Genomic DNA, 24044 nt, shown 5'->3' on the forward strand with positions numbered 1-24044 from the left:
TTGTTCCTGTAGGCACTCCTTTTCTTAATTACATATTGCATTGTTCTCTTTCTCACTTTCCCTTGTTTGATCCAAGGTAAATTTTTAGTCTTTTTAAAAATGCTCATACATTATAAATCCTCGCTAATATACAGTTCTTTCAGACCGTCCTGTCTTGCTTGAGGAAGCAGATGTGGGTCAGGGAGAAAGAAGGACCGATGAACTCAAATAGCCTTTTCACTTTTATTCTCTCTTTTCGCTTCAGAATGCTGTGTCATCAGTGAATCCCCTCCTCATAATCTCTTCTTTCCTGGAGAATACAAGCCTAGTTTCACTTCCCTTGTAAAATATCCACAGATCTTTGTGCCCCAATCACTTTGGCTGTATTGCACTGGGCCTTGCTAATGGCACAATATCCTTTTCATAATAAGGTATCCCACATGACACAGTAGACTTTTGTACCTGGCCAGAATCACCACATTCATCGCAGATACCACGTGCTGTCTATTGGATACCCTCATTTTCTCTTTTCAGGAAGGGCTGGTGTCAGCTTTCCTCCTGCCTCTTATGAACCAGGAACTTTTTCTCCCTGTATCTTGGGGCTGCTGTTTTCCGGCCTCTGCCAAGTTTCCGTTTTTGTGGGACATCAGTTGACCGGCATACCCGTACCCTGGATGGGGACTTGGGTTAACTGAGGGTTGGCATTCTCCCCAAAGCCTGTTCTGCATATATTTTTGAAAACCTATTGGTCTTCTGCCTACCTTCTTTCCTCCATGAGTAGACTTCAATGAACACATCACTCTCTTTCTTCGGTAATTACCTGGTCTCACCTGCTCATCATAAAAGAGCTATTCTTATTGTTAGGGCTGACAGATTCACTTTGCAGGTGATTTAGTCTGCACCTGTAGTGTCCACAGAACACATTCGAGAAGTTAAAAGTACATAATATAATGAAAACCCTGATGCAACTTTTGCTTGAAATATGAGTATAGCAAAGACATTTGAGAGAAGAGCCTGAAAATAGGTTAATAGTAGTTTAATTGTATCTAATAAGAGCTACCATTGATTAAGCCTATAATAATACTAGTAACTCCCCTAAATATGCTCTACACATTACATCATTTAATCTACATAATAAGACTCAGAGGAATGTATTACCATCCCAGATTTACAGAGTAAATGTATTACCATCCCAGATTCACAGAGAAAATTAAGGCTAAGAATGTTAGGTAATTGGCCTAGTAGCCTGCAGCTAGTAAGTATCAGAGAAGGGATTTGAACCCAGGCCTTGGCTGGTTTCCAAGTCCACAAGCTTAGCTGCTGCTACCCAGCTTCACTGATTTTTGTTCCGTGCACTGCCTCTAGGATGTTTCCGTATTTGCCTTCTGGTTAATATTTACTCCCTCCTCCCTAGCACACCACATTAAGGGTGTGGCATGGGCTTTTCACTTCCTGAATGTTTGTTACTCAGTTTCAACCAGCTTTACTCTCTTTCAAAGTGACATAAAAGTGACAGCCCTTTAAGCTCACAGAAAAACAGGAGCTGATTCCAGTACGCGATTGACTACCATGCAAGATTTTGTCTTTCCTTTTATATTGTTGAAGATTCCTTGATGGCAACATGGCCCACACATTATCTAACCTTCAGACAATCCCAGAGGATCTGCAGGAAACCACCAAGCACCCCAGAGGGGTCACTGGCAACAAATGGATTAAGGAAATGGCCTGATTTATGGGATTATTGGGGGTCGGGGTGGAGAATTATAGACAATTTTGTTTCTACTGCAGAATTGGCATGATAGAGGGAATATGGACTTTGGAGTCAGGCCCAGGCCTGTAGGATGACCTGGGAAGCAGTCTAGGCAGCTTTGGCCCACTTCAGCTTGTAAGATAGAGATAATACATCATCCTAGAAATATCGCATGGATTTATGAGATTTTGTATATAAAGTCCCCAGCAGATACCTGGCACACTGTAAGTGCTCCCAAAACCAAAGCAACAGTTCTTAGAAGCTTAGCTTGGCTCAGGCTGAAGTCTCAAATGATCTAGGGTTCACTCTCCACCCATTTCTAAGCCATTGAGTGAAACTGGACATGTTAGTTCTGGTGTTGACTTCAGTATCCTAAGTTGGGAAATAGAACTCATCATTCCACTCCTCCTTTTAAGTATTTTGATAAGAATAACCGAGAAGTCCATGTAGCATTTTGAAAATATAAAATACTGTTAGATTGGTTTTGTTTTGTTTTCATAGGAAAGAGAAAGGAAGAAGGAAGGGAGAGGAGAAAAAGAGAAAAGAATTCAGGTGATATTTTCAAATTTCCAAAGTGAGCAAGATTGGTGTTTGGTACTCTTTGATCTCTCCTTTTCTTAAAAAAAGGGGGGATGAGTGTGTTAGAGTCCTACCCCATCTAGAATGAGAGAGAGGGAAAAAGAGAGGTAAAAATATCCTTCCTATTATCCCTCAAATTTTGCCACAGAGAAAACAACTCACTCTGCTTTTATATCAATGACCTTACTGCCTCAGTGTCCTCATCTGTCAAAATGTGTTTAGGAACAGTTGCCCTGCACACCTGTCCAAGGTGTTAGAAGAACCAGATATATAAGACAATGGGGAAACTTATTTTGAAAATCAAGTAGTGTTAAAATCAAGGTGGAGAGAAGGAACACCAGGCCAAGAGTGAGCAAATCTGCGTTTGAACCTGGGCTTGGATGATCAGCAGCTTTGTGACTTTGGGCAAGTCATTTCACCTCTCCACACTGCAGGTTCCTCATCTTGCAATGTGGAAAGCAGAACCTCTCCGGGTTGGAGGATCCTGTGGGATCCCACGTGAGTCAGCACCTTGAAATTGCACATACAGGGCACTTCATTTCTACCATCACCTAAGGTCAATCCCAGGTTATTGCTGGCCTTTTGTTTTGCTATGTTTTCTACCTTTCTCACAAATTAAAAATGCAGACATGTAAATTCTCTATCTATGTGCACTTCAGGAACTTTCAAGGTCCCTTTAGGGTTATATCTTTCCTTAGCCTCTTGCAAACCTGAAAGCAAGGTGACTGTAGGACAAACTGTGTGGGCACTTGATGGGAAATGCATGCCTCTGGTAGAAGGGGAAGCCAGAATTCAGAGCCAAAGAGCAGGCACCATGCAGGACTATGAGTCCAGGTTGTCCAACTCTGACTTCTAAAGGAATGCCAGTGATACTGATTGTTTTTAATATAAAATCTACCATTTACAAAATACAGGCTCAAGAATAATTGTAAACACTGCACAGGGCAAGTTTTATTGTTTTTCTTAAAAGAGCTGAAAACCATAATCGAGTGCATCTGCCCTTTGTTGTAGATTGGGGCCTGCAATCTAGGGAGTAGAGAAAGGCTGCCTGACTGGTTAGCAATCGAAACACAGAGCTGGGGCCATCTAGTCCGAATGCAGTGTTCATCGTTCTTTGCTAAACACAAGGTGACCGTGGTTGTTGTGGTTAGCAAGGTCGCCTAGCTTCCTAGGCAGACCTTATTCCACCACACTGGGCTTCCTTTGCTAGAAAGGACATGGAAAAAGGAGTGACAAAAGAGGAGAAAGAGCTAGTGAAGGAAAGAGAGGAAGAGAGAGGAAGGTCCCCAGTTGTTATTACCTAGGGAGTGCCCAGCATGCCTTTCAGAGGAACACAGGTGGGTACCCCTTTCTCCTGCCTGCTACAGCCCACCACCACCAATAACAACTGTGCACCCTCACTGTTGCCCCCATGCATGGAGCAGAGATAGAGCACAGATAGGGAGAAAAGAATTTTCAAAGGTGAATTGGAATAGTGACTTCTGCAAGCCTGGTAGGTTTGTCTCTTTTCCGGTATCCTTGCCACTGCACCAGGTGAAGGGGAAGCAGACTGTAAAATACTTTGAATATTATCGAGGTTATTTGGGAAAAAAAAACAGCAACGACCTCACCTGATTGTGCCAGGTTTGTGATAGGAATCTGGGGGGAAGGTGTCCTCAATGACCTCCATTTCTTGAATGACCCGTGGCCCACCTGCTACCTCTGAGATGAGTCAGGGGACACAACTTTCTTGATTTCCATCATCATTTGCCTGCTACTGCTGCAGAGGCTCAAGTAGAAAATGTCACTTCTTGAAGTCATGGCTTTGGTGTCTGGTGACAGGGAGTAGATAGAGTTTGGACAGAGCCACTTGTGAGCTGCGTGGTTTAATCTCTCTGAACTTCAGTGTCTCTAGCTCTAAAATGGGGGTAGCAGCCTCAATGAGCAAATTAAAACAAAATAAGAAATGTAAAGCACTTATCCCAAGACAAGGCACATGAGAAGTATTCAACAAAGGACAGCTCTAGTTATGGTGGTGATGGTCTCTAAAGCTTCCAGACTCAGATTCCTAACCAGACAGGCATGAGACATGGTCCCCACAGTGGCAAAAGGGTAGGCTCCAGGCTGCCTAAGTTTAAATATCCTGACTCTACCACTTCAGCAAGTTACTAAACTCTGTGCTTCTTGCCTCATCTGTAAGATGGAGATACCTCATTGGGCTGTTGGGAAGATTGACAGGGGTCACCCTTATAATGTGCTCAGCACAATGCTTGAACCAGGATGGATGCTGCTTGGGTGATGTTATCATCCAGGTGGGCACTGTGGAACACAGACTGATACTTAAGTTCAGCACTTGCCTCATGGAGCTTACAGTCCAGATAGAATAGGTGCACATGAGATTTTTCTCAGCAAAGTTGTAGTCAGTGCTGCCCGTGCCACCCATCTGGTCTCAGCATTGCTGCTCATGTGCACTGTCGTGACCCATCTTTCTGCTGCTGACCTTAAGAAACCTTGCCTTAAGGTATGCTTTGGGGAAACCAAATTATGACAGATATAAACTGAAGTGCCAAGACGAATCTTTCGAAGTGCTATGATGTCCAGATACGTGGCAAGTGCCAGGAATTTGTGTTTGGGCCCACTGGGAGAGAGGTCCTTTTCCCCGGCTTCCCGCAGTGGAAAGCTGCTGTATGTCTGATACCTGTGCTCCAAATCTACCCTCGAGTTCTTATTTGGCAACAGGCTTGCTTAGCAATGTCCCTGGGGGCAGGGAGCCATGGGTGGGCTGATGCAAGAAACTGCAGTTGTGTCTCTAGGCTGTGACAGCATCACAGCTGTGGGCTTCTCAATTTAAACGCAACATCTGTGCACAAGAGGAAGCACCCTCCATCCAGGCAAGTTGAAGTTTTCTTTCTTGTATCTTTAACAGAGGTTAAAATGTAAACACAAAACAAAGCAAAACCCAACTTAACTCTCTGGGTCCTGTTTCTGTTAAAAACATTTTTTTAAAAATAATAATAATTAGAACAATAGACCCAGCTGAGAGAAGTCTGTCTCATAATAACAAGAGAGACTAAAACACGCTCTCCCACAAACAGATAAGGAAATAGTGAGCTAAAAAGTAAAACTTAAGAGTGCTACTTCTCAACTCAGTAATTGATTCATGAATAAGCTCTAGCCCAATTTTCTATGAAAAATAACAACATAGAAAGAGAAAAGAAAAGCCACTCAGATGCAGCTATGTCACCCAAGTGTTCAATGGAGAAATTTAATATGTGTCAGAGAAAAATCTGCCTTCTCCAAAACATTGCCCCCTCCAAAAAAACATGCTTCTCCTTGTAGGAATTTTCCTCCACACTGACAGAGAGTTTGAAAGTAAAGCAGCCGACTAGAGTGTGGGTGCCCACGCCTTAGAACAAAGAGATTAAAGAATAGGCTTTTCTTCAAATAAATTCGATTTTTTTGCAACAAATTCAGGGCCTGGACAGTTTAATGAAGAATAAAAAATGCTCAGACCCCTCTCTTTCAGCTTTTCCAAACAAACACAGTCATTTCCAACCACTCACAGGTGTTTTTCTTCCCAAAACAAACACAGAAACAAATATTTACAGAGTTATGAAAATTCAATAGAAGTCACAGGGGCACAAATTTCCTCACCTACATCCAAGATCTCTGGCCTGGGATTATCAAACAGAACGTCACACCTACTTTCCATTACGGGACAGGAAATCTTTGAGCCAAAGAGAATCAGTGTGCAGAATGTGTTCGTAAGGATAAAGGCCTCATCTTTTCAAGAAAGTGTTTGCAGCTCCAAGGAATAATGGACTTTGGACAAAGGAAACACCAGTGACTTTTTCCTCATCTGCCCATACGTGCAGAAATGCCCTTGAAGAGCTCATGACTGCCTTGCGAATTAATTCCCTATGTTGACCAACAACACAAAGAGTGGTGCTGACTACCACACTGACCACCAGGAATAATTTCTCACTTAGGTGTTTGCGGGAAAGGCTCTTGTTTGCTTTTCTCAAATGTCCCGGATGTGAACAGGTCTCAAAATTAGGAAATGCAGCTGGGAATGGCTGCTATCAACAACCCTTATTTCATCTTTTTTCTTTCTTCAATAGAGCTAGAGAAGCAGGCAAGAAAAGAAAATAATGCAATTATGAAAGGAGGGAGGAAAGACAGAGGGAAGGCAGCGGGGCAGAAGGGAAGCGGAAAAAAGATGGGAGAGAAAGGAAGAAAAGGAGGGCAGAATGGGGACAAAAGATGGCAGGGGGGGAGCGAGGGAGGAAGGAGCAGAAAGGAGAGGAAAGAAGAAAGGAAGGAAGGAGAGAGGCAGAGAGAGAGAGACAAAAAGAAGGAATGAGAGAGAAACCTGCTGTTGTCAGAACCTGACTGGTTTACACTGAGGAACCAGATAGCCTCTCAGTGAAAAGCTGAGATTAAGCTCACAACATAATTTCCATTATGTTAATGTTGCTTTAAAATATATTGCACAGAGTGCTGCAACAATCAAATTATCAATTATAATGTCTACTCAGAGTAGAAAAGTGTTGCAAACAGAGGGCTGATTACTGCTTCAGTACATCCAATCTGCATACTCATTGTTCAGTACAGGGAAAACAAATTATCTTGTGTTGGCCCCAGTTCAAATTTAATTAAATGAGTGCAAAGCAATTATAATAAAGTACAATAGTGTAGTAATGAAAGGAAAATAACTCATTAACCTATTAATCTTTATTTATGTTCCTCTCAAATAACTATGTAATTTCTTTATCACCGCATCCCATAAGAAAAAGTAGGGTCTCACTGCTCATGGCCTGGTTTAACAGGTTCTATTTGGTTAAGATGCCTTTGTGGCCACCATTTATACTCACTTTGCTTAGCTTTGGGGCCACGCACCCCCCAGCTGTCTGTCATGCTCCCTGCCCACACGTATGCGTACCTGGTCTAGATTTAGCGCTCCTCTCCCACTTTTCCCTGACACTTGTCAGTTACAGAAGGTAAATCTCTCTGGAAGTGAGAAGTGCTTACCACAGCATATGGGAAAGAGGCATCTTCCAGCATCTGGTATGTAAGGCAATGCAAAAAAGGGGAGAGGACAGAATCACTTCTGGTTTAGAGAGAGCCCAGTGCTTTACAGCTGAAGAGATTCCACTAAAAGCTAACACTCCACTGTGCTTTCCAGTTAATAAAGCTTTTTACATGTATGATTTCATTGAGGCCTCCTGATAACACTGTGAGGGTGCCTGATGTACAGATGAGGAAACAGAATGATGGAGTAGAAAAGTATGGTGTCCAAGCCTTGCTACTCATGAGTAGCAGATCCAGGATTCTAATTTAGGTCTACAGCCCCTAAATCTTCATTTCATTCCCCTAGAACCTTGCTACTCAAAGTGTGGTCCAGGGACCAGGAGCATTGGCGCCACCTGGAAGCTCATTGGAATCTTGGGCCTCACCCTAGACCTGCAGAATAAGACTCCACATTTTATAAGATCCTCTAGTGATTCTCACACACTGAAGTTTAAGAAGCACTGGAACTATTGGATAGTACACTGCCTTTTGAGAGAATGGTGACTCAGGCAAATCTCCCAGCAACTACTTGGTTAAGCATTTCCTTGCAATTTGCAACACCTTGAGATGACCTTGAGATGATCTTGGGTGATCAAGGTTGATTCTGGCTTCCATTTTCATGTTATCTGAAGACAGGGCTGGAAGTAGAGGACATAGTAAAAGCAGAAATGATTTCTCTTTCTGGATCCACAGCAGACCCGAAAATCTTCCCCTTTTTCTTCCAAAGAGAATTTGTAAAATACAGAGAAAGGAGAGGGGAGAAACTGATGAATTAAGGAAGGAAACAGACACTCGTTAAGTTTCTACCCTGTTCTTGGAGGTTTTCCATGTATTCCTTCATTTAATCTTCACAACAAGCACCTTTTTAAGATAAGGTGACTGACGACAGGTTTAAGTGATATGCCCAAGGTCACCCACACTGCTGGGTAACAGAAATGGTATTTGGCTTGGATTCAAAGTTTACACTTTCACTGTACTCTATTTTCTCTTAAAAAAAAAAAAAGGAAAAGGGAAGGAAATCAAGATGAAATAAAAGGGTGGTGTGGTAGTCATTAGTGCTGTTCACCAAGAATCTCCAGTTTTTAGTCTCTGAGGTATGTGAAGGATTATACTTCCTGCCCTGCTTAGAAGTAGGTGGGAGCCATGTAAATAGGTTTGGCCAATGAATTGGCAGCAGCTGTTTCATGTTTCATTTTCAGATCAAATATTTAATTGCTTGTGGACACCTTACAGAGCTATCTCTCTTTCCTCTGCCATGAAAATTGCCAATATTCAAGATGGTGGTTGCATCATAAACCTGTATCCATAGTGAGTGAATATGCTCACCAGAGACCCCCACCAACCTATGATAGACACATAATGAGAGTGATAAAAGCAGTAAACCTTTGTGTTATTTTGAGCCCCTGAAGTGTGATGGTTGCTTGCTACTGTAGCATCACTGAGCCCATCCCCACTCTTGCAGATGCTAGGAAGACGTGTGAAGGGAAACAGTTAACATTTCTACACTGCAACTTTTTCACTTGAGACTCACAGCATTCCTATGAGAAAGGTAAGGAATGGCTATTATTTATTATGTATTTATAAATTACTATTTACAGATAATTTAACACTGACATAGCAGTTTAAGTGTCCTGCCCAAGATCACAAAGTTTATAAGTGGAAGGGCTAGGTTTGGAGCACAAGGCTTGTAATGACTGATCTTTCTTCAATGCAGAACACTTCCTCCAAAAAAGGACTGGAGCACAATTACCTGCCCTTGGGTATACTCAGATTGGTATATCTAGCTTTGTACTCACACTCCTCTTCCCCCACCACTCAGGAGGAATCCAAGTTATTGGGTAAAAATCAGGCCAAGGAAAAACAAGTACATGCAGTTGCCAGCAGATGACGACATTGGGTCTTTGCTGGGGGCAGAAACCACCAGAGAAAGTTCACAGTGATAACCCTCAATGAAGTCAACTGTAAGGAGCTTCATTGTCCAGTTTGAGTGTTTTTTGTTTTTTGTTTGAGAAAGGGTCTTACTGCATCGCCCAGGCTGGAGTGCAGTGGCACAATCACTGCTCATTGCAGCCTCAACATCCTGGGCTCAAGCGATCCTCCTACCTCAGCCTCCCAAGTAGTTAGAACCACAGGTGCGTGCTACCCCACCCAGCAAATTTAATTTTTTTTTTTTTTTTAGAGACAGGGTCTCCCTATGTTGCTCAATCTTGTCTCTAACTCCTGGGATCAAGCGATCTTCCCATGTTGGCCTCCCAAAGTGCTGGGATTATAGGTGTGAGCCACCATGCCTGGCCTGTGTTCATCTTTCATGTGATTGTTTTTGCAAGATAGAAAGGCAAAAGTTAGTAGTAGCAGGATTGACCTTTGTAATATGATCTTAAAAATATTGTCTCCTAATTTGCATATGGAAGAATCTCAACTAAATAACCTCCTTTTAACCAGTTCACTAAACAAACCAAAGTTCTCCCTTTTTCCTATAAAACACGCTTCTAATGCAGGTTAAAGGCTCTTGGCAAGTAGGCTACTGTCCAGCATGTCCAAGGTCCTGCTCTCCCATCTTTGAGTGCTATGTTTACTAAGAGTCTATTAGGTTCATTCCCAGGCTTGTTTATGCTCACTGTATTTCTTATTGTCATTATGTACATTAATGTAATGTGAGTCAGAAAAAAAACATATTTCTGTGAAGACTGGATAGAACGCTTTGGAAAGATTTGATAAAAGCAAGTTACTAAAAAGAGTGTTGGCAGACCTGTAACAAAAAATTGAGAAAAGTTATGGTCTATGTGGAACCTGCCCTCAGAATGTTCTTTTAGTTTCCCAAGGCTTCACATTCTGTGCTAAAGAAACGAACTGAAATTCATGGACAATGCATTGCGAGTGTGATTTATACAAGAAAGGCAATCTAGACGTCTTAGCAATGGAATGTAACCATGTTTTTTAAAAGCCTAAGTCATATATCAAATGATTGTCAAAACGATAACCCAAAACAATGTATAGGTTTTGTGTTAAAATAAAATGAAATATTTAAAGTATGGATCTTTTTAATCATTTCTGAATTCAAGCCCTACCTATTTGTCCCAATTGCTTCTGATAGAAGGACTTTCACATAATTACTTTTCCTGTTTGCCATTTTCCCATTTCCCCTTCCACAGACATACTGTGCTACCTTTAAGTGCGAGGTCTTTCACATATCTTTTTTTATCCAATTACCTCATTCAACAATATTTATTTTAAAAAATTTTTTAAAGAGATGGGATCTGCCTATGTTGCCCAGGTTGGTCTCAAACTCCTGGGTTCAAGCAGTCCTCCCACCTCGGCCTCCCAAAGTGCTGGGTTACAGGCATGAGCCAACACATCTGGCCCTCTACAAATATTTCCTGGACAATTACTATGTGCCAAGCACTGGTCTGGGTCCTGGGCATAGACCAACGAACTGTAGAGCCAACAGTAGAGAAAACAGACTTTAAATAATGAGAGAATCATCATTTAATAATAACTGTGGTGTGCGTTATGGAGAAATTCAGAGTTCACTCTGTTTTTGTATAACTCAGACCTGGGATGGATTTCCTACTTCTGAATGGTTAAGTAAGTGTCTGAGTAGATGAGCCACCAGCCTTCTTCCTTGTATTCTATTTTTAATGCAGTTTCTTTGGGCCAAATGATCACCGTCATCCTTACCAGCTCCAGACTGTGATTCCATAGTGGCTGGATTGCCTTGGAGCTTAGAGCAGGTTATTTCAGTTTACTCCATGGATATTCTCTCCACTCTTCTCCACTTCATGATGGTTAATATTGAGTGTCAACTTGATTGGATTGAAGGATGCAAATTATTGTTCCTGGGAGTGTCTATGAAGGTGTTGCCAAAGGAGATTAACATTTGAGTCAGTGGACTGGGGAAGGCAGACTCACCCTCAATCTGGGTGGGCACAATTTAATCAGTTGCCAGCGTAACCACAATAAAAGCAGGCAAAGAACATGAAAAGACTAGACTCGTTTAGTCTTCTGGCCTACATCTTTCTCCTGTGCTGGATGCTTCCTGCCCTCAAACATCAGACTCCAAGTTCTTCAGTTCTGGCTTCCTTGATCCTCAGCTTGCAGACGGCCTATTGTGGGACCTCATCCTGTGACCGTGAGTCAATACTCGTTAATAAACTCCCTTTTATATATACATCTATCCTATTAGTTCCTTCCCTCTAGAGAATCCTAAGATATCTCTATTCTGTTCCCCAAGAGGTGGACCTTTATGGACCCAATCAACTGCCTCCCTCACCCTGTGCCTCCAGGTGGCTTGGAAAGCAGGAGGCGATGAAGGCTGTGGGTTTTGTTCTCTATCTATCTATCTGCAGAATTTTCAAGTGTTGGCAGCCTCTCTCTTGGCAAAGCCACCACCCTTGTCAAGCAGCACTCTCCTTATAGCTACTCACTAGGTCAGGGATTGTCAAACAAGGCCCAGACTAAGGGGTGGCAAGCAAAGTGCCTTGGAAGCCAAGGTTACCCTCGGAGTTATGCAAATGCAGGGCCTGAGAGTCCATTCTTTCTTAAATTTTGCACCCTGGACACCTCACTTGCCTTACCCTTGTCCCGGCCTTGATGCAAACTTCCTTTGTAAAGGACTAGAGAATAAATATTTTAGGCTTTGTAGGCCACACAGTTTCTGATGCAAGTATTCAATTCTGCTTTTGAAATGTGAGGGCAGTCATAGACAATATGTAAACAAATGGGCACAGCTGTGTTTCAATAAAACTTTATTTTCAGAAACAGGTACAGGGCCAGGTTTGATCCATGGGCCATGGTTTGCCAACACCTGCTCTAAGTGATACAGTTCCCCACGGTTGCTTACTCTGGGACAGCACGGTCCCTTGTGGTTTCCTTTAATCCTGCTCACATCTTTGCAAAAAGCCCCTTTACTAAGCTCCCCTCGAATTATCCAAATTGAGTGTGCCATCTGTTTCTTGCTAGGACCCTAATTGATGCACTTGGCTTTGCATTTCTCCAACATAGGCTTTAATTGCAAAGTAACAACAACAAAAAAACAACAAAATGGAGACTACAACCAATTACTCTGTAGCAGGGAAGTGGTGGTGTTTACGTGTATTCATCCATTCCCAAATATGATAGAATATTTCACAAAGTTGCAGTACACTCTTAAAGTTGATGGGAGCTGAAATAAATAAGCCTTTTTTTTTTCCCCTGGGGCCTGCACTCTCAACCCTGCTGCCCTACTTGTCCTCTTCTAATGGAATGGAGGTCTATTCTAATTAAACAAGAAAACACATCTTTTCACAAGGGGAGAACGGAGGACATTGTACTCTGTTCCTCAAAGAAAGCATGCTTTAATAAGAATCCTTTTATAATCCCTGCTTTTATTTGTAGCTTCCCAAAGCTTTTGCTGGTAATAAAAGGATTGTAAAGTTGACAAATATAAGCAGGGACAAAGAAGTTTGGGGAGATAATGCTCTAGTGAATGGGCTAGTATTTGAAAGTTTATTGATCCTGCAACACCTAGAAGATGATCACGAAGAGCCAATGCTGCCATCAATCAGGGTGATATTTCTATTACAAAGTAAAAGCCCTTCCAGGCAGGGTTATTCATTTCTCATATCATGTAAGAATTATGCTTTGTGCTGAGAAAAATAATTCAGGCCAAAATGCAGGGCTTAGCATCTGAAGATCTGGATTCATATCTGGCTTCATAGAACTTCTAACCTACTGCTTTATCATATGGAAGCAGCAAATAGAGCTGTAACAAATGCAATGTGTTCTGTTGTGGGGTTGCAGACATCTGCTGTCATTCCACCACTATGACTATCACAAGTAGCATCCATTACTTCTGGAAAAAGCCACCCATTTTCACTTGAGGTTCCCTCACTCTCACACTTAAAGCCTCACACTTTCCACTTCTGGTGGAGCTCCATCTCTGTGGCAAGGGTGGAACATGTGACCAAGCCTAGACCAATTAATATACTGTATCCCTTGGGCAGAGAGAGTTGTTTAATTATAGGCAAATGATCCAGTTACAGCCAATGAGACTTTCTAGGAAAGTGATTAGACAGGCTGTCCTTTCTCACTAGGCTTGAATGTGAGGGCTGGAACTGCTGCAGCCATTGTGGATATACGGGGAGCCTGAGGCTGAAGTCAACAGAGTAGAAGGATGACATTGTTCAAGTCCCACATAGAGCCATGCCTAAAGCTGGTATTGGTTGGGAGAAAATATAGACAAGTTTTCACACTTTCCTTTATCTAAACCCTTTGTAATGTGACTTTGCAGGTTCTCCCATTGAGAACATTAAGAGATGGAAACTACTTCCTACTCCTTGAATATGGACTGCTCTTGTAGCTTGCTTTGACCCGTGCATTCCAGTGGAAGTGATGGTGTGCACTTTTGCTGTCAGAATCCTGCACCATGCAGAAAAGCCTAGGTGAACCTGCTGGAGGATGAGAGACAATGTGGATGAGAGCCAAGGCATCCCAGCCAACAGCCAGAAGTAGTGTTGCCTAGCTGACCCACAGCTAACTGCAGATCAATAAGGGAGCCCAGTTCAGACCAGAAGAAACATCCAACTGAGCCCAGCTTAAATTGCTGACTTGCAGATTTTCTGCGAAATAAACAGTTGTTTTAAGCTACTGTATGTTGAGGTGATTTATTATTCATCAATAACTGATACACATCCCATCCCTGAATTTTTCATTTATATGAACCGATAATTTTATTTTTGATGTAGTCAGTTAGGAATGGGTTTTCTGTGACTTGAAATAAAACAATTGTTAACACATCAAAGATGTGTCTTTATTTCCCCCACTAGATAGCATCGTTAGGGATTCTGTCTTATCCTTATCCAAAGCACTTGCCCTATCTGGATCCAAAGCTGACTGATTGATCAATAACTACTTAGTGATTGACTATGTCATATTGACAGATTCACAAATCACATTTTGAAGAGCAAAGAATATATTTGCTCTTGAGTCTCCAATGTCATCTGTAGGGCAATTGTACTTTCTTTGGCTTAGAGCCTCAACAGAAATTTGGAAGATACAAGGCGCTTCTCCAACCATCACAATAACTGAAAACAAATACATCTGAGACATTGTGTCTAAGGAACCCAACTCTGCCATCTCCCTCAAGGGAACCCAGAAAAATCTGGGCTTTAATCCTACCCTCCTTGCTATAAAAACCTGAAATGATGTCATCTTTTTCTTTCTAAAATAAAATAAAGGCATGTAGTGCTTCTAGGCAAGAGGTCTAGATGTATCTGCCTTTCCTGTCCTCCAGGACACCATCCACTTATTGCTACAACTTGCTGCATTATTCCTGCAATTTATTTTCTTCTTTTTGCACAAAAAAAGGAAGAAAAAACTAAAGCAGGGATTCCATAGAATTCATCCTCTACTTTAGTAAAAAGGTAGAATCCACCTGATCTATTCTGTATGTCAGAGTGGAATCCAGCAGCCATTTCTCTCCAATTATTGACAAATTGTGTGTGTGTGTGCGTGTGTGTGTGTGTGTGTGTGTGTGTGTGTGTAGAGAGAGAGAGAGAAAAAAAAGGTAGATATACACCAGCATTTTTATTCTTAAATAAAAAGATAACCAGGCTTTCTCCCACCCAAGTGAGTTTACACTTTAAATTCTTAAATGGCTGGGTTTTTTTTCCTCAGATCTGCAGACGAAGGTCCAAAGGAAGAAGATTTTGTTGAAGACTGAAAAGAGAAATATACTTGGTGGACAGAGATAACTCCTTTCAGCACAGAGGACAGGTAAGGGAATCACAGACTGACATTTACCCTTCTCTCTGAACTCTCCCAGGCCTCAACAGCTCCTAATCTTTCCTTTCTTCATTCTCCCTCCTCCTCATTCACATCTCTTTCCCCAAGAAGACTCAAGAAAAAGTCCAAGATAAGAAATTCCATTTATAAGAAAAGGAAGGCACAGGTTAATTTGGTTTATCTCCTCCAACCTCAACAATGGATGTGAGTTCTGACAATTGCTTGTGGTCAGAACCAATCAAACTTTCCTTCCTCATTAGATGACAAGGCTGCAGCATGAAGAAGATGCCATATTGTGGAATTGGGTGCCAAGGAGAAGACATTCGAAGGTGCATGAACAGAGTGAAGGTGGTGCAAGCAAGTGCAGAGGAGGTGGGGAGACTGGAGTGCTGGGAAAAGGGTCAGCAGAAGCTAGCAAACATGAAAGACACAACACAAAACAAGCAGTTGTGCAAATTAGGATGATAACGGGGGAGTGGTCAAAGGTGTGTTTCTCATGGCTCACCCAGTGCAAACTCAGTCTTATGACCCTACTTGACTGACTGCACCTGGCCTCTGCATCCCTTCAGCCTCTTCCCCAAAAGGACTCCTCCTTATTGCCAGCCACACAAGCCTTCCTTCATTTCCTCTAACAGGCCAGACTTGTTCCTGGCTCCCGGTCTTGGCATTCACTGTTTTTTCTGCCATAGCTGGCTCCTTCCCAAACATGAAATCTCAGCCCAAACAATATCTCCTCTGAGACGCCAGCCTTGATCACCTTTATACAATACAGATCCACTCCTGCCCATCACTTTCTATCTCATGACCCTACAATGTGCCCCTTCGTGATAGCTCACACCAGCTAAAACCATCTTGTTTGTGGATTGCTCACTTGCCCCCTGCCTGTCTCTAGCTCTAGGAGGTCGGCTCCCTGTCACTGTCTGGTCTACTGTGTCGTACCACCCATGCCCAGCACCCGGCCTTGCACATTATAGGACTTAATGCAAACTTCTTGACTGAAAGAAAAATGAAGAAACTCAGCCTTGGGAGAGAAAACAACCATTAAATGATTATTTAATAAAATAGAGTATTAATCTATTTTATATTAATTATTTAGTTCATAAAATATTAATTGTCTTTACAACGAATGTGTCCTTAGTCATTGGTGTTTGTGCTTTGTGAATCTTCACATCCCATGGGGCCAGTAATGGGGGTGGGGGTGTAGTGTGGGAAGTGGGGCAGGGAACCAATCTGGCCTGCAGGGGTTACCTGCCCCATGGGTGCCTGCAGGCTTCATGTGGTTTCAGTGGCATGGCACCCTGATGGGAAGAGTGGCTCAGAATTGGTGGAGTATGGTGATAATAAAAAGCAAAACAACTTTTAGTTGATTATTGTTTTTTAATTCTATACCGACTATGGCCCCTTCACTGCCTGCACCCTGTGAGGAGAGTTTTCCCACATCTGTCCCACTCCCACCCTCACACTCCACTGGTTTTTTCCCCCTTCTTGAGTGAACACACGCACTGGAAGAGCAGGTGTCCTTGAAGGGAGGACCAGCTCCATGACAGGACACATGTCCTCCCAAACACAAACATACGCAAACACAGAACAAATTAGAATCTATCCTGGCTCCTGAGAACACTTGCTCTCAGGCCACTAAAGCACCTTGATAATAAATTGTCCTGTGCCTGCTACCTCTGTCTCCACCTGCTCCTGGCAGAAATCTCTTCCCTCATTCCAGCCACTCTCTGAAGGGCAGGCAGAGTTCTGTTTATCCATGTCCACAGGCCATGCCAACCAATGGATCATGGCTTCCCCACTTCCAGGAAAGCCACATGGCCCAGGATACAATAGAGTAGGGAATGAGTAGGAGGAGAACTGGTCTCTTTATCCCAGCAATAAGGACCTTGTGATGGCAAGAGACCTAAAGACAGTCACATTTACTTCTCATCTCTACCCGGGCCCTTTCACACCTAACAGAGTATGGCAATTGGTACATGGATAGCACTGAGCTGAGTGACCCATCATTACTTCCTGCCATCGGACACTTATGTTCCATCCCAGTAGGGTTCCCTAGTCACAATGAAGATCCAGTCTCTATGCTACCTCCATCTGATTTCTTCCTTGATCTCTACTCCTTTTATCCCACTAACAAATTTTGTATTATTACTTTTCATTTATTCAAAAGTATATATTTGTTTGTGCACAAAAAATACAATTTCTTTTTTTGTATGGTTCAGATTTAAATCCCACATACATGATATATGCAAGCAAGTTGCTTTGCTGGGGAGATTTGTGAAATTTCCTCACACTCATGTTGTAAGCTACTTTGTGGTCCTCATCTCTTTTCACATGGACAGCACTCTTACAGAAATTAAGAACTGTATTTTGTTGTAGAAAACCAGATGTAAGCCCATTGAAAGGAGAAACCTTGGCTATCTTTGTCATTATAATAAATCTAGTATGAAATTGTTGGTTAGAAAATATTAAATGAAAGGAAGACAGAGAAGGAGGGAAGAGGAAGGTAAGAAGGGAGGAGGGAGCTAGAGAAAAGGGGGCGGGAGGGAGAAAAGAAATTAAGTTGTCCTGAAACTCAACTGCTAGGACAGTTACTGTGAGTAAAGAGGAAATAGCAGTTTATAGAAAAATATGTTTCTTATTTTGAAAAAAAAAGTTTGGAATAAAACAAAAAATACAAAGACCCCTATTTTTTAGAATTATGAGGAGTTTGAGGAGTCACTTAAATGTTTGTCAAACATCACTACTTCTACCTATAAAGGGGAAAATACTTATAAAGGGAAAATTTTAACTAGAGTGATATTTGGGACTTAAAATGTCTGGTACCAATTTTATCCATTTCTCATCCCAGAGCAGGAAGTTTGCATTGTTTATGACTGAATATTCAAGTATCTTTCCCCCACTAGGATTTACTGTAGGTTCGTGGTAGTGACAGGGGATTTAAATGAAAATTTTTAGGTCTCGGTCAGTAAAATGACCTGTGTCAGCCTAGAGAAAGAGGAAGAGAGGAGACAGGGTTGACCCAGCGCTGGACAGAGGAGTCTGAAGATGTGCATGGGGAGAAAATAATTGAGCTCATGTGACCCAAAGTCAAGTGTACTCTGGGTTTAGGTCTCAGCTGCAGTATTTATCGGACTGTGAGGATCATTTCAGCTCCCTGAGCCTCAGTTTACTACTCATCTACAGAATGGAATTAATAACATTAAATGAGATGATGCATCACTAGACATTTAGCTCAGAACATGGCATGTATTACATATGCCACAACTGTTAGCTATTGTTATGATAATCTTTGTTATTATTATGGTCAAGATGCCTACTGCAAGACTAAATATATATCAAATGTTTTCTGTTGAGCATACAACTTGAGCATATTTTCCAACTTACCTTACAGTTCCATGTAGCCACGTGGCTGGATTCTGAACAATGACCACTTCCAGACCGGACTTACAAAATCTCTCTCCACACTCTCTCATTTCCCTCATCTTCCAAGAAGATCCAATGGAGGACTTCAAAGTCCTAGAAGATGGCAAAGCGACAAGACAGAAAGAATGTCATCCATGAATGACCACGTGGAGCAGAGCTCCCACTCCCTGCCCTGCTGTCCCACATTGCACAAGAATGTGACATAGAAACACAATTTCATTTCTCTTATGTCATGGAAATTTGAGGACTCTTCCTTATAGTAGCTAGTATTAATTACCCTAGCTAATGCCAAGGAAGACCAAAAAGTCTTTCCGATGCTTTGTAAGGACTAACCAGAAGACACACATAAACACAGCTTTGCTCAAATTCCTTTTTGTCACAAATCACTTCTTCAGGGCCTCAGAATGTGAATTCCAGCTGCTCTGTCAACCAATGTCTAGAATCATTTTTGCTGTTGAGTGCAAAGTCTTCATTCACGAGGGTGCTCTCCAAACGCATTCATTCCATGGTGTTCATTTCTTGGTATAGAAGCATATGAGGAACAGCACACTCCCTGGATCTATATACTACATTACCTGTATTAATAAGAATGCTAGGCTGTACCCATTCATTATCTACCAGCCCGCCAGACAAAATGATTCACCCTAGACTTACAGGTTGAAGTCGATTGAGTATCCTTTGAACTGGAGGGAGAGGCGCTTCCATAAAGTGGTGAGAGCTTTATGGCAGAAAGTTCTATTAATGACCCCACTTCAGTGCTTATCAGGAGCAGGCCATATAATCCCTTCCCGGAATTACATGCTGGTCGGTTCAGATAAATAACCCAGATCTCTGTCATTTATAATCCAAAACGTTAACAATTAATTTCCAAAATCAATCCTGAAGGGGGCTAGAAGCCTAAATCGCTAGGTCCAGGCAGACCCCACTCCATGAATTTCTCATGAGTCAAAATTTAAGCCTCGAAACTTGTAACTAACTGTTGTCAAGACACAGCTGACTTAGGCAATCAAGACAACAGTATTCAGCAGTAACCTGGGTGAAACATACTCTAAGTGTGAATTAATAAGTCGGCTGACACCAGGCCCCAGATGTTTCCCACTCTGGCAATATGCCTGAAGTGATGATAAGCAGATTTACATACTTAACTAATATGTTTATTTAAAAGAAATTTCCAAATCCAAAATAACATCCAGATTTCTTATTTGGCTGCAGATCAAAAGACATCCTATCAATAAAGACAGAATCCAGGATAAACCTTTTCAACATCTGCTTAAAACCAAACAACAGATTTGAGAGTTTTGGTAAAACTTAATTGCAGACAAATTTCACTGCCTCTTACATAAATATATATTTTCATGTCCCTGGGGTGGTTCTGACCTCATCAATTTTCGTGTTCACAATACACAACATTGTTCTTTTACCAGCACCAACAATTCTGCCTTTATGGAGAATTCCCATCCCAAGGTTTTCTTTCAGACTGAAGGATAAACAGACTTTCTCTCTGGCCAGGAAAAGTCGAACAAAAGTCAGGGGCATGTGCTAACGCTTGGAATGTTGTAGAAAAGAAAAATCGACCCCTCTACCAGTAAGATCTTTGTTTTTCTATAAATATTAGAAAGCATTTATTTGGTCTCCATCTCCGATAAATCTGAAAGGAGAATAGAGAAGTAGAGATGCTCCTTGAGTATTACATTTTTTTTTTCTTTTCGGTGGTGTTGATTCCCCAAGGGAGAGCTTAGTAACTGGATCAAAGTCTTAACAGATCTGTGTGCTTGTGAAGGAGATGATAATAGGAGGGGTGTTGGCCATAGTAGCACTTATCCCTTTAGTGTGAATTATTTCACTTTCTTCAGGTCTTAGCTGTCTGAAATTGGACCATGATCCTTGGGCACTGAGACATTTTTCTCCCATCTGGCCAGTGCTGCAATTGAGCTAAGGATTTGGTTCAGAGACTCCTGTTGCCTGGGGATCTGTTTAACGTCAAGACCGATATTAGCTGGTTGACCCTGGGGTCGGGTGACTTAGAGAGTCAGAAGTCATCCATGTTTGCTGCTGCTCCACCCTTTGAACTTAGTCATGATAAACTCCTGGGTCCAATCCTGTTACAGCCAAAATAGCAAGAAAAGAGTGGTAGAAGCAATCAGAAAAATGCATAGTAAGGCACCAATGAGATACCATCTTCCTCTTCTCAATTGGCATACACTTTAAAATAGCGGTGTTCAGTCTTTTGGCTTCCCTGGGCCACACTGGAAGAAGAATTGTCTTGGGCCACACATAAAATACACTAACACCAATGATAACTGATGGGCAAAAAAAAAAAGAATCACAAAAAATTTCTTATAATGTTTTAAGAAAGTTTACAAATTTGTGTTGGGCCGCATTCAAAGCCATCCTGGGCCACATGCAGGACAAGCTTGCTTTAAAATATCCCATTTGAAGACAGTTCAGATCTCCCCAGTTATAGATGATTTATCAAATAACTATGTATGTATGAAATTAATATATCAAAAGCCTTAAAACATTTCCAACCTTTGACCAAAAAATTGTTCTTCTAGGATGTATCTTAAGACATAATTATGATTTGTGCACAAATTTAGCTATGAAAATGTAGTTTTACTTATGAGATGACAAAAATATCACAAATGACCTAGGTGTCAAACAATAGAGACCAGTTAATTAAATGATGGTCCACAACTTATATAATTATTAAAAACATTTAGGATATTTACATTTAATAAAACCCATAGTGAGGGCATTTAGATTGTTTCTAATTTGGACTTTTATGAATAAAGCTGCTATGAAATTATTGTATAGTTTTTCTTTTTATAAATAGATGCTTTCATCTGTTTTGGGTAACCCTCCATGAGTAAAATAGCTGGATTATATGGGAAATAAATGTTTAACTTTATAAAGAACTACCAAACTTGTTTCCAAAGTGATTATATCATTTTACAACGCTGCAACAATGTATGAAAATTCTAGTTGCTCCACCTCCTTCTCAATACTTGGTTTCCCAATCATTTTAATTTTAGCCATTCTAGCAGGTGTGTAGTGATATGTCATTATCGTTTCAATTTACATTCCCCTAATAATTAAGAATGTGAGCATCTTTTCATGTGCTTATTCTCCACTTGGGTATTTTATTTTGTGAGTTGACTATTCAAATCTTCTTTTCATTTTTTATTAGGTCATTTGTCTTATTGAGTTGTAGGAGTTCTTCATATATTCTGGATATAAGCCCTTTCTCAGATGTTTTGCAAATATTATCTCCCAACCTGTGGTTTTCATTTTCATCTTGTTTATGGTTTCTTTCTTTCTTTCTTTCTTTCTTTCTTTCTTTCTTTCTTTCTTTCTTTCTTTCTCTTTCTTTCTTTTCTTTCTTCCTTTATTTCTTTTTCTTTTCTTTTTTTTTTTTGGTGAGACAGTCTCACTCCATCACCCAGACTGCAGTGCAGTGGCACCATCTCACCTCACTGCAACCTCCACCTGCTGGGTTCAAGTGATTCTCATGTAGCAGCCGGGATTACAGGCACTTGCCACCACACTCAGCTAATTTTTGTATTTTTAGTAGAGACAGGGTTTTGCCATGCTGGCCAGCCTGGTCTCTAACTCTTGGCCTCAAGAGATCTGCCCACCTCGGCCTCTCAAAGTGCTGGGATTACAGGCGTGAGCTACCATGACTGGCTTCATCATAGTATCTTTCTAAGTACAGAAATTTTGAACTTAAGTTGCTTTTGAGAAAAAGAAATGTTGTGGTGCTTAGTGAAAAGATTCAAGAGCACCTGCCTTTCAACCCCTGCTTAGCCTCTGTTTTTTTACTTGGCTGCCATCTCTCTTGCTGTGTGGACTTTTCCTCATCAACCCAACCATCTGGTGCCTACTGGTGGAAGCTGTGAGTGGGTAAAGGCCAATGAGGTGTCAGGGAACAACAGTAGAAACAGAAGCCAAACCTAACCTGCCCTGGAGCTTCCCATGTGCTCTAGAAAGGGAAGTACCTTGTCTGCTGAGGCACCTTCTAGTACTTTCCAGCTTTAAATGAAGCATGGATCTTTTCCTTCACAATTAACAAAAGCCCTTGTTCAGGTATGTTTGGCACGTGCTGTCATGCTTCTTTGTCACAAGCAAAACAAGAAACTAGGGATCCTTCAAAATTCTATTAGAAAATAGACCTTTCAGGAAATGTTGCAGAATTGGCTTTCTGGGATATGGGACCAAATATTCCTTCATTCCCTGAGAATTGACTTCTTTCTGCTGTATGCTCCAAATGAACTCCATATATACATACCTCATCATGCCTCTAAATTTTTAGGGCACACATTTCTTTACATGTCTACCTCCTGCAATTACACTGGAAGCCCCTTGAAAGCATGGCCATGTTTTGTACATCTTTGTATGTATAGTGCCTGTCTTAGTCCATTTCTATTGCTATAAGAAAATACCTTAAATCTGGTAAATTATAAATCATAGAGATTTATTTCTCACAATCCTGACGGCTGGGAAGTCCAACAACAGGGCACCAGAAGATTTGATGTCTGCAAAGGGCTGTCTCTGCTTTCAAGATGGTGCCTTCTTGGTGCATCCTCACATAGCAAAATGACAGAGAGCAAAAAGGACTAAACAGACTTCTTTAAGATGTTTTACAAGGGCACTAATTCCATTCATAAGGGCAGGGCCTCATAACCTAATCACCTCCTAATGGCCCCACCTCTTAATACCATTGCATTGGTGATTAAGTTTTAACACAAATTTTAGAAAGACACAAACATTCAAACCATAGCAGTGCCTACCACAGAACTGATACAGAATAAGAACTCAATGGATACTACTTGAATGACTGAATGAATGAAGTGAATTAATTGTTCGTATCCCCAAATCTGAGAGATATCTCTCTGTTTAATAATCTATCTTGTTAAAGCTTTGCTCTGGAGTTGGACAGACCTGGGATCACATCTCAGCTCCAGTTCTTGCTAGCTGTGTAACTGAGACAAAGTTCTCAGCTTCCTTTGAGTCCCATGGCTTATTAAAGGGGAACAATGGTTATAATTATAATAACTACCTCATGAGTGTGTATGGACTCAATGAGTTAACACAAAGTGTGTAAGCCAGTGCCTGGTTCTTAGTAAGTGCTCTGTAAATGTTAGCTTTGGTTATTTACATGCTGTGTTTTATGTGACCCATTTCTTATGAAATAATGTTTGCTACAAGTAGAAGATGATGGTGATGGCCAAATGTGCATTATATATTTTAGTCTTCATAACAACCAGTTATTATTATCCTTTTTTCAGTTGTAACTGAAGTGACATGCGTGAGGTCACAAAGCCAGTGATAAAGCTGGGATTCAGACTCAGGCTGACCATACTTTAATCTCTAAACATAGTCACTCTGTCCCTTCACACAGGAAAGCATTCTCTGATTTGGAGGAGAGAATTCCTGTAGCCAAGGATGGTGGCATAGGCCATAGACATGGGGCTGGCAAATTGCTTAGCCTAGAAGAACAAGAGTC

The 24044-nt window shown here is 41.4% G+C and overlaps 1 long non-coding RNA gene across 1 annotated transcript in view; it reads right to left on the reverse strand.

The window, feature by feature from the left end:
* The window catches only part of LOC107968847 (uncharacterized), a 54864-nt gene that overhangs the window by 20328 nt on the left and 10492 nt on the right, over positions 1-24044 (reverse strand). Inside the window, exon 2 of the long non-coding RNA XR_001710356.2 lies at positions 18503-18634. This is a non-coding gene — a long non-coding RNA (uncharacterized LOC107968847). The remainder of the gene's footprint in view (positions 1-18502; positions 18635-24044) is intronic.

The sequence above is a fragment of the Pan troglodytes genome, chromosome 18 (genome assembly GCF_028858775.2).
Source record: "Pan troglodytes isolate AG18354 chromosome 18, NHGRI_mPanTro3-v2.0_pri, whole genome shotgun sequence".
NCBI lineage: Eukaryota > Metazoa > Chordata > Mammalia > Primates > Hominidae > Pan > Pan troglodytes.